The sequence below is a fragment of the Periplaneta americana genome, chromosome 17 (assembly GCF_040183065.1).
Source record: "Periplaneta americana isolate PAMFEO1 chromosome 17, P.americana_PAMFEO1_priV1, whole genome shotgun sequence".
Classification (NCBI taxonomy): Eukaryota; Metazoa; Arthropoda; class Insecta; order Blattodea; family Blattidae; genus Periplaneta; species Periplaneta americana.
The window spans coordinates 83,368,204-83,382,648 of record NC_091133.1 but is presented as its reverse complement, the minus strand read 5'-3'; positions in this window follow the sequence as shown (position 1 = coordinate 83,382,648).

The following is a 14,445-nucleotide window of genomic DNA, read 5'->3' as shown; positions in this document are numbered from 1 at the left end:
GATATGATATGATGTGATATGATATGATATGATATGATATGATTTATATTTGTTGTCAATATTTACATCCATGTAATGTGGACCTCACAATTTTGTATCCGGTGCCACAATTACATTCATTACAGATAGACCTTTTGTATACGCTCTTATAATTTAACTTTCGACCCCATTTAAATTGATCAGTATTCCCACCTATAGGCCTAAAACCTAACAACTTAATTTAGATCATTCAAAAATTGCCACTTTTACGATTCTGTTCTTGATTTTCAGTTCACTTATATCAAACACAGAGATATGATATATTCAATGTTGCAAAATTTAAAATAAACAAACTTCGGATATTCAAGGGGACTAGAGTGCTGTGGCTATTTAAAAATGGTGTAAAAGCAATTATTTTCTTCCTAACGATTTGAAATTTTGCTCAAATGAAGTCAATACTACGAGTATGAAGTACTTTTAGACTAAAAATTATGTTCATTTTGAAACATATTTGGTTATTCCTGCAGGTCCTTTCCCTTAAGAGAGCAGCGTATTACGATAATAAATGATTTTAAAAAGCCAGTCGTGTTTTAAATGTGCAGAAATTTGATCCGAATAAATGTAACATTTTCAAATTCCTTCTCTTTCAATAATTTATTACCATAATACGAGTACACTGTTCTCTTAAATTGAGTGAGTATATTGAGAATTAATTCAATAGGTTTCCCAAAACACGCTATGAAATGTTTCATAGGAAACAATTTTTATCTCGAAAGAAAGCAAAAAGAAGTAAAATTGTATTAAACGTTTCTGTTTGAAATATCTAAAAAATAACCCCTTCAAATTAATGACATTACTTACGGTTCACTCTGTATGAAATGATGGGGAGGTGAACAGTGTTGGTGGAATGAAAGAAGGAAACACAATTTCCGCGAGAAAAACATTCTTCAACGTCTGTTTTGTTCACAAAAAATTTCATCACGACTTAGTAGCGGATCGAACCAGACCGCTTGGATGTAAGACTTGCACGCTAGCGCCGAATCACAAAAGCTGCAGTTTTAAGGTGGAGATTACGCAGAAAAATATGATGACAGGTTTATCCTGAGCTCTATTCGATTCTCCAACTTCCTTTACACCTTTGTTACTTATTCGCTTTGACGCAAACTTACAAGGTGCAATCAATATTTTTCCGAACAGAACTTATATTTATTGTACCGTTAAACATACATGCGCGTGTCACTGAGGATCACTGCTTCTATTCCTGTTGTGTCAGCCTATCAAACAGCGTCAGATCGTCTTTAAGAACTGAGCTTCTACACGTGATTTTGTATAAACATGTCAAGGGTCTATTGTGATTTTTCCTTGAATCTCTTCATATACGCCCCATGGCTAGTCTTCTTCTCTGCCTTTCAAGTGACGCATTTAGTATAGATTCTATGTCTTTCCCTGATTCTAGGTAACTTCTCCGTTTCCTATGTTTGTGTGTAGCCTACATTCAGGGTAGTCCGGAAACTTATTGATTACCCCTTGTACTTTAAAGCTAAGACAATAAAAGGTTCTACTTTCATGTAATTGAATTGTATATTTTTAAAAGGACATCAGTCAACAATATGGTGATTTCTATTTTTTTTTCAGAACATACATACGTATCTTATTATCATTAAAAGGGCATCGGTTAGCCTGGTTTTTGAAGTTCTATAGTGAAGTGAAAACTTTAGTATTTTCAAATGGGCATCAGTCAATGACTAAAACTAAAAAGTAGATTTCTCTGTCAGCATTTTTTCTTTGATAATACCAAATAGGGTTGTACTAAACATCTACAATGATGAACGGACCGAATAGTCACACTTTTCTTATGGCCCTCCAGTGTGGACCAGTATTGCGCCACAGAAATTATCTTGTCCATCAGGAAGGGTTTCAATCAAGTCCGATAAAGTTCACCGCTGTGGTCTCGTGGTACAGTCTTAGCTCCCGAACCCAGCAGGATGGGGTTCGATTCCCCACTTGGAACGAGTTGTCTGAGTGAGGTTTTTTCTGGGTTTTCCCCTCACGCCTATAAATGAATATCAGGTAACTTATCAGGCGTATGGAACCTCACTCATTCTCGTCATTTCCTTTCCTTCCTCATCATTCTGGTTGTCTTACTTCTTTTCAGATCGCGCCCCTGGCGACCCTCCGAAGCCACTGATTCTCTCAGTCGGCCTCCGTGGATATGTCAAGTATGCTAACTGGTGGCCAGCAGCGGAACCCACTCCTCTACACCTCAGACAGTTGAGGAGACGGGAGACGTGGCTTACACCTGAGACGTTTGAAGGTGGAATGTGGTGGGGCTGTTGGGGTGGAAATGTACACGGATTTAGAAGGATGGCAGGACTGGTCGTTAGGGTGTTAGCAATTAGGTCAGTTCGGCGTAGGTGGAGTCGGTGGAATTGCAACTCATCCCAAGGGCGCACAAGAGACTTCAGATCACGATGCACAGGGGTATTCCCCTCCCGCCCTTATTTGGAGACAGTCCACACCTGTGGAGTAACGGTTAGCACGTCTATCCGCGAAACCAGGTGGCCAGGGTTCGATTCCCGGTCGGGGCAAATTACCTGGTTTAGGTTTTTTCCTGGGTTTTCCCTCAACCCAATATGAGCAAATGCTGGGTAACTTTCGGTGTTGGACCCCGGATTCATTTCACCGGCATTATTACCTTCATCTCATTCAGACGCTAAATAACCTGAGATGTTGATAAAGCGTCGTAAAATAACTTACTACTATTTGGAGACAAAAAAAATTCCGATAAAATTTAAAATTTGGAAATGCTGAAGCATTATGTGACTGAAGAACACTTACAATTCTATGAAGAGATTTTTAAGTGACCTGTAAACAATGACAACCAAAAAGATGAGTGTACGGATTACACACTTTTAACGCTTTAAATCACTTCCATGTGTTTCCAGGTAATTAAAAAATTTGGTTTTTATTTTAACACGTGAAAGTGGATATTATCATTATATTCTTAAGCTATAAAAATAATTATTATTTTTGTAGATTCCTGCATCAGTGCTGTAGAATTTGGAACTGTATAATTACTTGTATAATATGTGCAGTTAATATTATGTTAGTTAGAAAACACAATTGGGCGGAAAAATATAAACAAATTTGTCCGGTTTTATTAACAATTGTTCAATTTTTTTAAAGGCATCAGTCTCCAACATTTACCTACTGATCATTAGAATAATCATAAATTAAAACAGCATTTCAATCTCTCGTATGAAAATCAAAAGTGAACCATAGAACTTGGCAACTTAAATAGAACTGATCACATTTCAGTATTTTGCATTTTGAAAAGTTTTTCTGTTTTCCAATAAAATGTGTCTGTTGACTGATGTCCTTTTAAAAATAAGGAATTCAATTTCAGTTGCTTGTACGTAAAAATGCTGTGAATGATTCAATTTAATGGAGTGGATCGATTTATAAGGTTTCAAATATCCTTTAAGATTCATTGACTATGTAGTTTACAATGATCATATTTAGCTAGATATCATAATAAAAAGTAGTGTATATTTTAATATCTACTGAATAAATAAAATAATTTCTTGAAACATTCCTCTCGCTATAATGAAAGCATACGCATGATACTTATGTAAACGCCAAGTTTATTTTCTCGTTCAATTTCTTTAGCCATAATAAACCCTGCTGTAACAAGGGGATTAAACAACCAAACAGCCAACATCCGCATTAAGCTTAAAGCACATTTATTACTGTGTTATGTCTAGACTTGGAAAGTATTTTCTTCAAATCGTACAAAAACTGGTGATGAAATGTTCGAGATTGGACTGCTTGATCTACGTAAGTAGCTATTACAGAGGGCTGCAGGAAGCTTGTCTGCGCACTGCCTGCATGAGCCTTATCACTAGTAATATATCACAGTATTTTACCTTGCGCTTCGAAGGTCCTAGTTATATCCAAGCCTTGAAACATGCTCGGGGTTTACGGCAGACCTTCAGTGCGATGTTGGTTTAATGCCACGTCGACGTTACTGCAGAGGCGCGTATACTTCCCTTTGTATCGTTACAGAGGCAAATTATACTACGTACAACACGTCTTGGCGACATTTTAGAATTCTCATTTTTGTACGCATGGAAAGGCGTGTATTGCGATACTTATTTTGTTTTCCAGCCTTTATTGTTACATACGGTCAAAGCCATAGGAAGAAAGAGAAAGCGAAATGAAGAGGTGGATGGCAAACCGTCCTAAGTCCTTTTTTAAAATTGTAACTTGTTTTATTCATTCTTTAATTTATCCTTTTCAAGCCTATGCAGGGTGGAAGCGAAATAGCCTTGCAGATTGTCAGAGCGAACAATTCATGTTATATGTAACAAAAAACTGTAATATCATATTGGTGGAAAGTTCATAATTTTTTTTAGAAAAAAAAAATTCCCTAAATGTTTAGCACCCTCTTATTCGGTAACTATTGCGAGTATGATCGTGATTTTTGTCCATATAGATAGGAAATCTAATAAAGAATAATTCTGTGGTGTTCGAGTAAAGGGTATTAGTCATTTTTTTGTCCAGGTGGAATTTTGTTCCCCAGATGAACACACAAGTTAAATTATACAAGTGGGCGTGCAAAAATCAAAGAATACAAGCAGTTGATGTGTCTTATTTGTGTAGAAAATTATTTGTAATAAGGGTTCCAAGTTTAATTTTCATTTATCTCCGAACTCATTCTGATGACTTATCTCCCTTTACCCAAACACCACAGAATTTATGCATCTGCCTTATTACAGTAGCGTGGAGACTTTCGTGTAAATTTAATTAAAGAAAAACAACTAATTTCAAGCCACTGCACAATACGAGCAGATTGCAAAGTCGAGCCAGAGATCAGCTCACCTACCGAAAGAGACCTAGTTCGTTGTCCTCTTACATCTGTATTACGAGAAAGTGTGTTAGCGACGATGTTACCGGACTGCTGAAACTTCCAACTTAATTTTCTAATTAACCGTGCATTTAATCACAAAACGTAATATACGTTTTCCATTCATTTAAGTGCAGTCTATCGCCCATTTCAATCGGGAAGTGTATTTCACTTGACTTAGATAATTTTGAAAAAACATGCACACATCAGTATTGACACCGCTGCAATAGCCTACGCCAGTCAGAATTCTTGGGAATATAACTCGGTTGCTGCAGAATATCTGGGACATAACCTCGCTGTAGTAGTGTTAATCGTAGTAGTAGTAATGGTAGTAGTAGTAGTAGTAGTAGTAGTAATGGTGGTAGTACAGTAATAATAATAGTAGTAGTAGTAGTAGTAGTAGTAGTAGTAGTAGTAGTAGTAATAGTAGTATTTGCAGTTATTGTCCACATCTGTGACTCAGCTACTAGCGTGCTGTTCGTCCATCCAGGCAGTCCGGGTTTGATCCCAGACCAGGTCGTTTTGGATTTTTTTATGGACAAAGCCTAGACTACATGCGTTGCAGAGGATCTTTCCTCGAGGTACTCCTGTTTCCCTTCATCAGTTCATCAACACTCTCCATCTTCTCCTCTGTTCAACTATCATATGCAATATTAAACAAAGGTCGGGGTGAGGTCTTGCCTATAGGACGAGTTTCCGATGCTAATGTAGGACGTTCTTTGGGCTCCAGTTTCTGGAGCTTATTATTATTAATTGTATGATCAAATTAAGAAATAAACACAAAAGCTAGACTGTGAGGTACAGAGATAACAGAACTGGAATTTCAAGTGTGAACATATTGTCAAGATCAATAGATAAATAGAACTGAGGTTGTTAGTGGATGAAGGGGTTATGTTACAAATACTACCATAAAGAAAAGCACTTTTATCCCACAAAAAGAGACTTGCATAATTTAGACAGTGTAGCAGGTTTAGCGTGGCTAAGATTGGGGGCATGGTTGTCTAATAAAATTGTCCGCTGTGCAGAGGAAAGGACCTCTATAGACATATTTTATTACAGTGTGTCGAACTGGAACATATCCGGAAAAAATATCTACCACCCTCGATGCTAAGTCAGAATAGGAGTTCGCTTGCATATCTTGACCTCATGGAGAATAGAGAATACGAACAAAAGATTGGATTGTTCCTCTTGAAGGCGAGACAGATTAGAACTTCAGCTGTTGAAGTTCGTGATACGAACTGACAAAGGGATAATGGTATCTACCTAATTATACACTTTTATGTCTGTTTTAGGTTGGGATAATATATTATATAATGTGTCGTGTTGTGTCATTTTCATTTTAATATGCGTGTTCTTTTAGAGAGCGGTTGGATATAATCATAGGTGAGGGGGTGAAACCTACAAAGTAGAACTTTTTAGGTACAAAGCACGTACGTGCATTGGAGTTTAGAGAAAATTATGATAATATAACATCTGTATGCATAATATTACTCAATAAATCCATCTATCTATGTTTATTTCATCATACGTTCTTAATCCTCTTTATATTTCTGTATTCTCTGATAAGACAAACTGAAGTAAAGCGCTATGTGAAATAACACTACATATCACTTTCATTCCCTAACAAAAGCCAAATGTTACATAATCTCTTAACTTACTAATGCCTTCAATTTTGAACCGAGTGTCCGAAGCAGCAGGAGAAGGGATAGAAGAAAAAAAACGAAAGTGCAAAATTGAGAAAGAAAAGAACAACGTGGTGGATGAAAAGGACTAGGAGGAAGAGGAGAAGACAATGAAAACAAATAGAATGAGAAGAATTACAATACCTGACCTAGAACATCAGCGCCGTATCTAAATGTTTGTAAAATACAACCAATAGCAACAGGTTTGGCATACTGCCAACTTCAACAGTTGCCCATAAGCATGATCATCAGCAGCAATAAATTATATACAATTATAAATAATGTAAAATTATTCCTTTCCGATAGTTTCGCACTTGAAGGTTTTATGAAGTTGGATTTTCTAGACTTGCTGTAAAGTTCTGACACATATCGAGTGCAGCCACTTGGACCTGATTCAGTAACAAATGGAGCATCGTAGAAAATCGAGCAAAGAATTTACTGCACAACTTTGCAAACCTCCCTCACACTAGAGGCTTCTGCGCTCAAGGACTCTCCAACCTACAACGACAGGGGCGGATTGTGTTTACACAAAGAATTGGATTCTATGGTAAATTGATATTGTCGATAAAGTCAATTGCCGATGTTTAATGTTTACTTTGCCATCTTTAGAGAGTGTAAATAAATATTTCCAGCATGGAAATGTTGTCATGGATGTTCAATTACACGGAAACTAATTTTACACTTTAAAATGCGATATAATTGATAATTTCGTGAGCTTTTTTATTAGAAAAAAATAGTCTTGATCAATTTTTACATTCTCAACGTGTCAAGTGTGAAGAGACTGTATTATGGTGCTACAAAACTCGACTAAAGCAAATGTGTAACACGTTTACAGGATCTTTGAACAGAAAAAGTGATGTTTGATATTATGTCGTCTAAGTCTCAGTTTTACTGGCTGTCCTGTGTTCATTATTTTCTTGTAGACTACAGAACGGTTATTGTAAATAATATAACGAGTAAATTTCATCTTGTCGATAATTTTACAAGCGCGGAGCGAAGAGATATTTGGTAATACTATTTCGTGAACATAATACTCAACAAAGAGTATTAATAAAATAAAAAATAACACGCAAATCAAGATTTCAGGTATAACTCCCTGTAAAGTTGATTTGAATAATTTCGAGGGAAAAATTGTACGCGTTGGTACGTTAAACCAAAGGTCCCGGGTTCGATACCCGGCTCCGGAACAATTTTTCCCTCGAAATTATTAAAAAAATAACACGTTTTTATTCAATTTAATTTACTTGCATATCGAACTTCTTCCATTGGAACGGCCTCCTATATGCTTTAGTACCAGGGGCGAATGCTAGTCACGAAAATTAGGCTTGCTCTTTTATTCATAGGGGAAATGGGAGGATATAATTATTCATAATTAATAAAAATAATCACACCCACATAAATAATTTATTTTTTAATTATGAAATCATTATGAGTCATGGATCATATTCGCTTATCAGATGTAGAAGTTCCATATAATATAACAAACATGGCCAACAAAAGTTTATTTAGTTTTTTTCGACCCTGCCAACCAACGCATATTGTTGTATTGAGCTGCGGTGAACGAGCGCACATAGGCTATTCTCTATAATGTCTGTCTTCTCTTGAATAGTCCTTCGGGAGAATGGATTTAATAATGAGGTTTCAATAACACAGAATTCCGAACTCATTGCAATACTTCAAATTAATGTTTAAGAATTAATAATACATGCAGCAGCTAACACATGGATTCCGCTCATACAATCACATTGCACTCGAAAATCACAGCACATTCCCGCTGACAATACTGCTCTGTGTAACGTTGAATAGTCGTTGGTGTAGCTCTCGGATCAGAGCTTCAAACAACACATAACAAAAGCATGTGCGCCTAGGACGAACCAAGGAGGAAGGCACTTGCGCACGCATCATATTCCCGCTATTTCTACGTCTTTCCTGTATCTCCGAGAAACGAGCAAGCGTTGCGATACTTGCGGTATGCAACCTGCGGATGGTATTACGCCTATACAGTATTCCAAAAATCAAAATAAATTTTAATGTACGTAATCCCATTTTGAGAAATACACATTCTACGAAAATATTGGGCTTGCGCAGCAAGCATAGCATGCCCTGAGAAATCGCCCCTGTTTAGTACTGCTTGCAATCTAGTGTTCAGAATCTGAATTACAAATGAATTATTAATTATTGTTATTCTCAATTCAGTCTACTTGTCATGTAGCGTTAAGGATCTTAACTACAGGTAAATAAGTGAACAGCGGAGTGACATGAACTATTGAATTCGTATTAAACTGAATGATCTAAACTTTATAACATTTTAGACTCTATAATATGGCGCACAATGCACTGTTACGTCTTCTAATTGAAAGTACAATTATTGTGGAATTGGCATCCTTTAAAAGGAAAAATATTTGATGATGAGGATGATGGTAGGTTGTTTCCTAGTTTGTTTATAATGAGACTATGATGTTCCTCGTTATTTTGTACATAGGGTTTCAGTGAGGATGAGCTATTACTGCTTATTAAAATTCCCAGCACCAACCAGAAACAATGACGAATCAGGTGCAAAAATATGCAGACAATTGCGTATCAGGTGCGAAACATGATTTCGACAATATTACATTGATGAGTGGGCGTAATTTGTTGAAACTGAGCGAATTCTTGTACTGCACGGGATCGGTCACTGATTTCACGAGCGAAATAGACATAGAAATAATATTTTCAAGTCAGTTCGTCCCGAAGATTTTGTAATTTAAATTGCATTTCATATGAATAGTAGCAAAAAAACAATACATATATTTCGTATAGGGGAGAGTCGGGTAGTATCGGACATCGGGTAATATCGGACAGTGCGTTTCTTTCATCTATCACCATATGGTAGTACCTGAATGACATGGTTACGTTTCTCTATGCGACATCACAGAAACGTAACCATGTCAATCAGGTACTATCATCGTGTGGTAGATGAAAGAAACTCACTGTCCTATATTACCCGATGTCCGATACTACCCGACTCTCCCCTATCCCAAAAAAATTATGTGAAGATTATTACTGTATTCCAGCTACTTGACTAAATGATATATCTTTCCAAATCTTTCGTCTGTCAGCAAGGAGCCAGGCAAGTCTGACGTTGCCGCCTCAGCAGTCCAATCCATAAAAGGGGAAGAGGGAAGAACAGGAGTGAAAAAGAGGTAAAAATAAGACGAAGAAAAGAAAGCAGAGAAGAAGAAATGGAAGAGAAGTTGGAAGAATAGTGGAAAAGTGAATATAAGAGGCTCAAAAATGGAAGGAGAATGTAGGAAGAAACGAAGTGAAGAAGAGAAAGAAAAGGAGATAAAGAAAGAAGAAAAAGAAAAAACAATGGGAGGGAAAGTGAGGGAAAAGAGGAAGCGAAAACAAAAGGACAAAAACGAGAAAGGATAAGAAACGGGAACAGAAAAAAAAGAAAGAAATGGGATGAGAGGAAGAAAGGAGTGGAAGTGAAGGAGGATAATATACCTATGTAAACAATTGTAAGAAGTAAATCTTAGAAAATGATGTAGGGAAGATCTGAAAGATGACATCAGTGAGAGTAGTTACAATTTTCAGATAGTTTATTAAGAGTGTTGCTTGAGGTTAAGGAATGGATGATAAAACTAAAGTGAACTTGATACTCATGTCGAGATTTAGCAAGATTATTATAATGATGTGTATTAGGAAGAAGAGCATCCCAACGAGTAAAACCGTGTGAAGTGTTAAATAGGAAATGTTAGTATAGTGATTTTAAATTGGATAGGCACTTAAAATTCATATATGATATTTTGAAAGAGTAGTAATGACCAATAGAATATATCGTAAAGTAGGATGAGTAAGATGGGATATATAAATTTATGTTAGTAAGAATAGAATGCTGGAAGGAACGTAAGTAAAGTGTGGAATTAATGGATGATAAGACCAATAAGAAGAAATGGAATGTTTTGGGAGTTAAGTTAATAGCGGGAGTAAAAAGTTATTAGTTAAACAGACTGTCGAGACCGCATACTAATAGTAGGTAAATGTAATAGAATTTATGGCGCGACGCGATGCGATGCGATATGAATCCGATACGATAAGATACGATGCGATGCGATGCGATGCGATGCGATGCGATGCGATGCGATACGATATATGATACGATACGATACGATGATATGATATGATATGATATGATATGATATGATATGATATGATATGATATGATATATGATATGATATGATATGATATGATATGATATGATATGATATGATATGATATGATATGATATGATATGATATGATATGATATGATATGATACGATATGATACGATATGAATACGATGCGATACGATACGATATGATATGATATATGATATGATATGATATGATACGATACGATACGATACGATATGATATGATATGATATGATATGATATGATATGATATGATATGATATGATATGATATGATATGATATGATATGATATGATATGATATGATATGATATGATATGATATGATATATGATGTGATGTGATATTACGATAATATGACATGGGTATGTCCTCAGCTGTGTAGACTGTATGATTTTCATGCTTATTATTGACATTAAGTCCAAGGTTCGCGAGTTCAAAACCAGGTAAGAGAGATGAATTTTTAAGTTCGATAACATTTCTAGTTTACTCGCAGTTTCCTTTAGAAAGAAATTAAAACTATGGATCTCGTATGGTACATTTACAGAGAGCCCTGTCCCTGACTGAGAGGGCTCCACAAAATGATTGCAGCGCAAAATTATGAGATAGTGCAATGGGCTCTTATGTTAAGTGTTTCGGATCGTTTAACGTGCTCGACAGTTTTTACTTCCTCCACCAAAATCATAGTAACATTATGATATGACGATATAAAGGGAATTCAGTATCGAACGAATAATACAACGATATTGAAAAATAGTTGGAAAGAGATTGAAAAACGAAATCCAGGAACTAAGAAAAATATAAATATCTTTGTCGCAATGCTCGCTACAAATGTGACAATATGGAAGATTAAATTTTCACAGAAATAGTTTGGTTTTCATGGATGTGTGTATTAGTTTAGATTTCAGAAATGAAGATGTATGCCAGCGTAGACAGATTCGCTTAAGTGTTAGTTCTGTTATAATTGCATTGGTACGTGATTTCTGCAAGCGACTATTTGAAACTAACTTGCTGAAACCCCAGAGCTACTGCACTCGTCGCCTGTAAGCTGCAGTAATCAGCAATAAAGTTCTGGCGATCAGCTACCACGGAGTTGTAGCGTGGTGCGTGCTGGGTCAGGGGGTTTAAATAATCTGTGAGAGCAATTACAAGTCTCTGTTTGTCTCTGACTTTCGACGTGTTGTGAACTTACTGCGGAACTGTAATTCTGGGGATATACGTTGCGCTACAGAGGATTTTAGGTGTTTGCACGTTATTAAACGAAAATTACAAATGCAGGCTTTACCAGCGAAATGCATTAAACGTAGAGCCACTTTCTGTCGTCAGTACTTCAGTTTTACTACCAACTGTTCCACAAAAACAAACTTTTTCAAACACTGAATTAAGTTTCATTTTAAAATACAAAATATACACACGTAGGCACAGTAAACTTACAGCTTCTCACTAATCCAATCGCCTCGTTTTACGAGCTGTGATGGCGCGAGAAGTACCACACCACAGCCTCTGATAAATTCTTTATAACAAATCTTGCGCAGTTATTTTTTTATCTTTTTTACAGCACACTGCATTTTCATCTGCAAAGTGGACATTAAATAAGAGTATAGAGAATTTCAATTGTACGCATTGTATTCTTCACCTGACATAATTAGGAACATTAAATCCAGAAGTATGAGATCGGCAGGGCATGTAGCACGTAAGGGCGAATCCAGATATGCGTAGTTTGGACTCCTGAGGGAAAAAGACTTTTGGGGAGGCCGAGATGTAGAAAGGAGGATAATATTAAAGTGGATTCTATTGCATTAGAGGTTTCATTGGTTTGAACCCGATCGAAGATGATAAATAACCATAAAATAATTTCATTGGGAAAGAAAAGTGGGTTCCTTTCCTCAATGAAAAAGTTACAGAAAAAATTTACCAAGCATTCTCGGCCGAGTGTAACTATGGAGGTAAATTGAGCCCTTAATAATGGTCTATGTACGGACGTATTTGTCTTCAGCATCACCAGCAGTGAGTACGACATTCTGATGTAGAATACGCTTTATCTCTCATCAAGTATGGGCATCGGGTCTGGGATCTGTGGTGAAACAAAAAATGACAGAATTTCAAATGCTTACTTAACAACAGTATGAGCCACAGCTGAATGTTAATGTTATTGTAGTTAGGCCATAAACCAATGGAACTTATGTCAACTGACGCCACCTTCCCTCGGTACAAGCATGAGGCTGTCGAATTTTCGTGTAAAATTAGCCGTGTCGCGCGATCTTCCTCAGTAATATCTTGGCATCGAGAGCAGCTAACAGACCTGTGCGACCATTCATTTGTCTTTTAATCGCGAGTTCTGATATATAAAAGTTATAATGGATACTTACGTTACACTTTTAATGAACCATAGTGAAAAATGTATTGTGGGGAGGGACTAATAATTAAATTATTTTCGAAATGTAACTTCATTTGAAGCGGTCAATCACTAATTACTCATTTTATTACAGACCCATATTGTCCATTTGGAAAACCGAAACAAAAATAAAACTTTCAAATCAATACAAATGTAGTTTCATTCCCGAAACTGTGTGACGGCTCCAGCGTATTCCTGATACAGCGCAAAATCACATTTTAAAATTTGTTCTGGATATTTTCTGAAATAAGTTGTGAACCATGAATTATAAATATAGCAAAATCACGCACTTGACGCTCAGAGAGCTGACACAAAACCTCAGACTAGAAAAAAAGCTTGGTAGTGGGTTTTAGAGTAAGGTAGGCAGGGGTGTTTTAGAATGCTTCTTGTTGTGCTGTAATTCATTATCCTACATTCTCGATTCAAGGGGAATTAGAACAAATACAGGGAACTGTTTTGGTTTTTCCACAGGTATTCTCCATATGCAACGAATTTCCAGCCATCGAGTACAATCAACCATAGACTATTCTATGCTGGCAAAACACAATCTATAGGCCTAATCTAAATTTTTATGCAAATTATGCAAATTTAGGGGTTTATGCAACAAAATCCTGAAACTATGCCATAATATGTGAACAACTCAATCTCTTATATGCAGGGACATCTGAAATATGCAAAAATATGCAGGACTGACTTTGCGTATTTGTAATCACTTATGTTCAAAACGTGTATAAAGTGATTTTTGCATGGCTTTCAACTATTCAGTACATTATGAATCTTATGCCCTGGGTTTAAGAACTCCCTGTAGCATGATTTCCTGTGAGGTACTAAATTTGAACAGTCCAGGAATAGTGTCAGCAGAATACGTGGTCTTAAGACGCGCAATGCAATCCTAGCTTGCGAAGTAAATAAATGCTTAGCCAGCGTTAAAGAGTTTTGTCGCGCGTGCGGTAAATCACTGCCTACGTCTTACGCCACGAATCACTGCTGGACTAATCGCATTGGTCCAGTGGAACAAAGCATTTATTTTAATTGGTTAAATTATATCACACATTGTTCGAACTCTTTTCTTACGCGTAGTCTCATTAAAGCGACTATCACTGTAATGCACTGAATCGAATTAACTGCAACAGATGTTTGAGTAAGACGACATCTTTAAGCACGTATAATCAAAAGGAGTTTAAAGGCCATCTCACCTGTTGGATAGCGTGGATGGCACCCCGCGCGAGTAGCCGGTAAGAGAACATAAAAAGTGATGGTGAGAAGATTGAAGCAGACAGTGATACAGTCGGATGGTGACACGGTC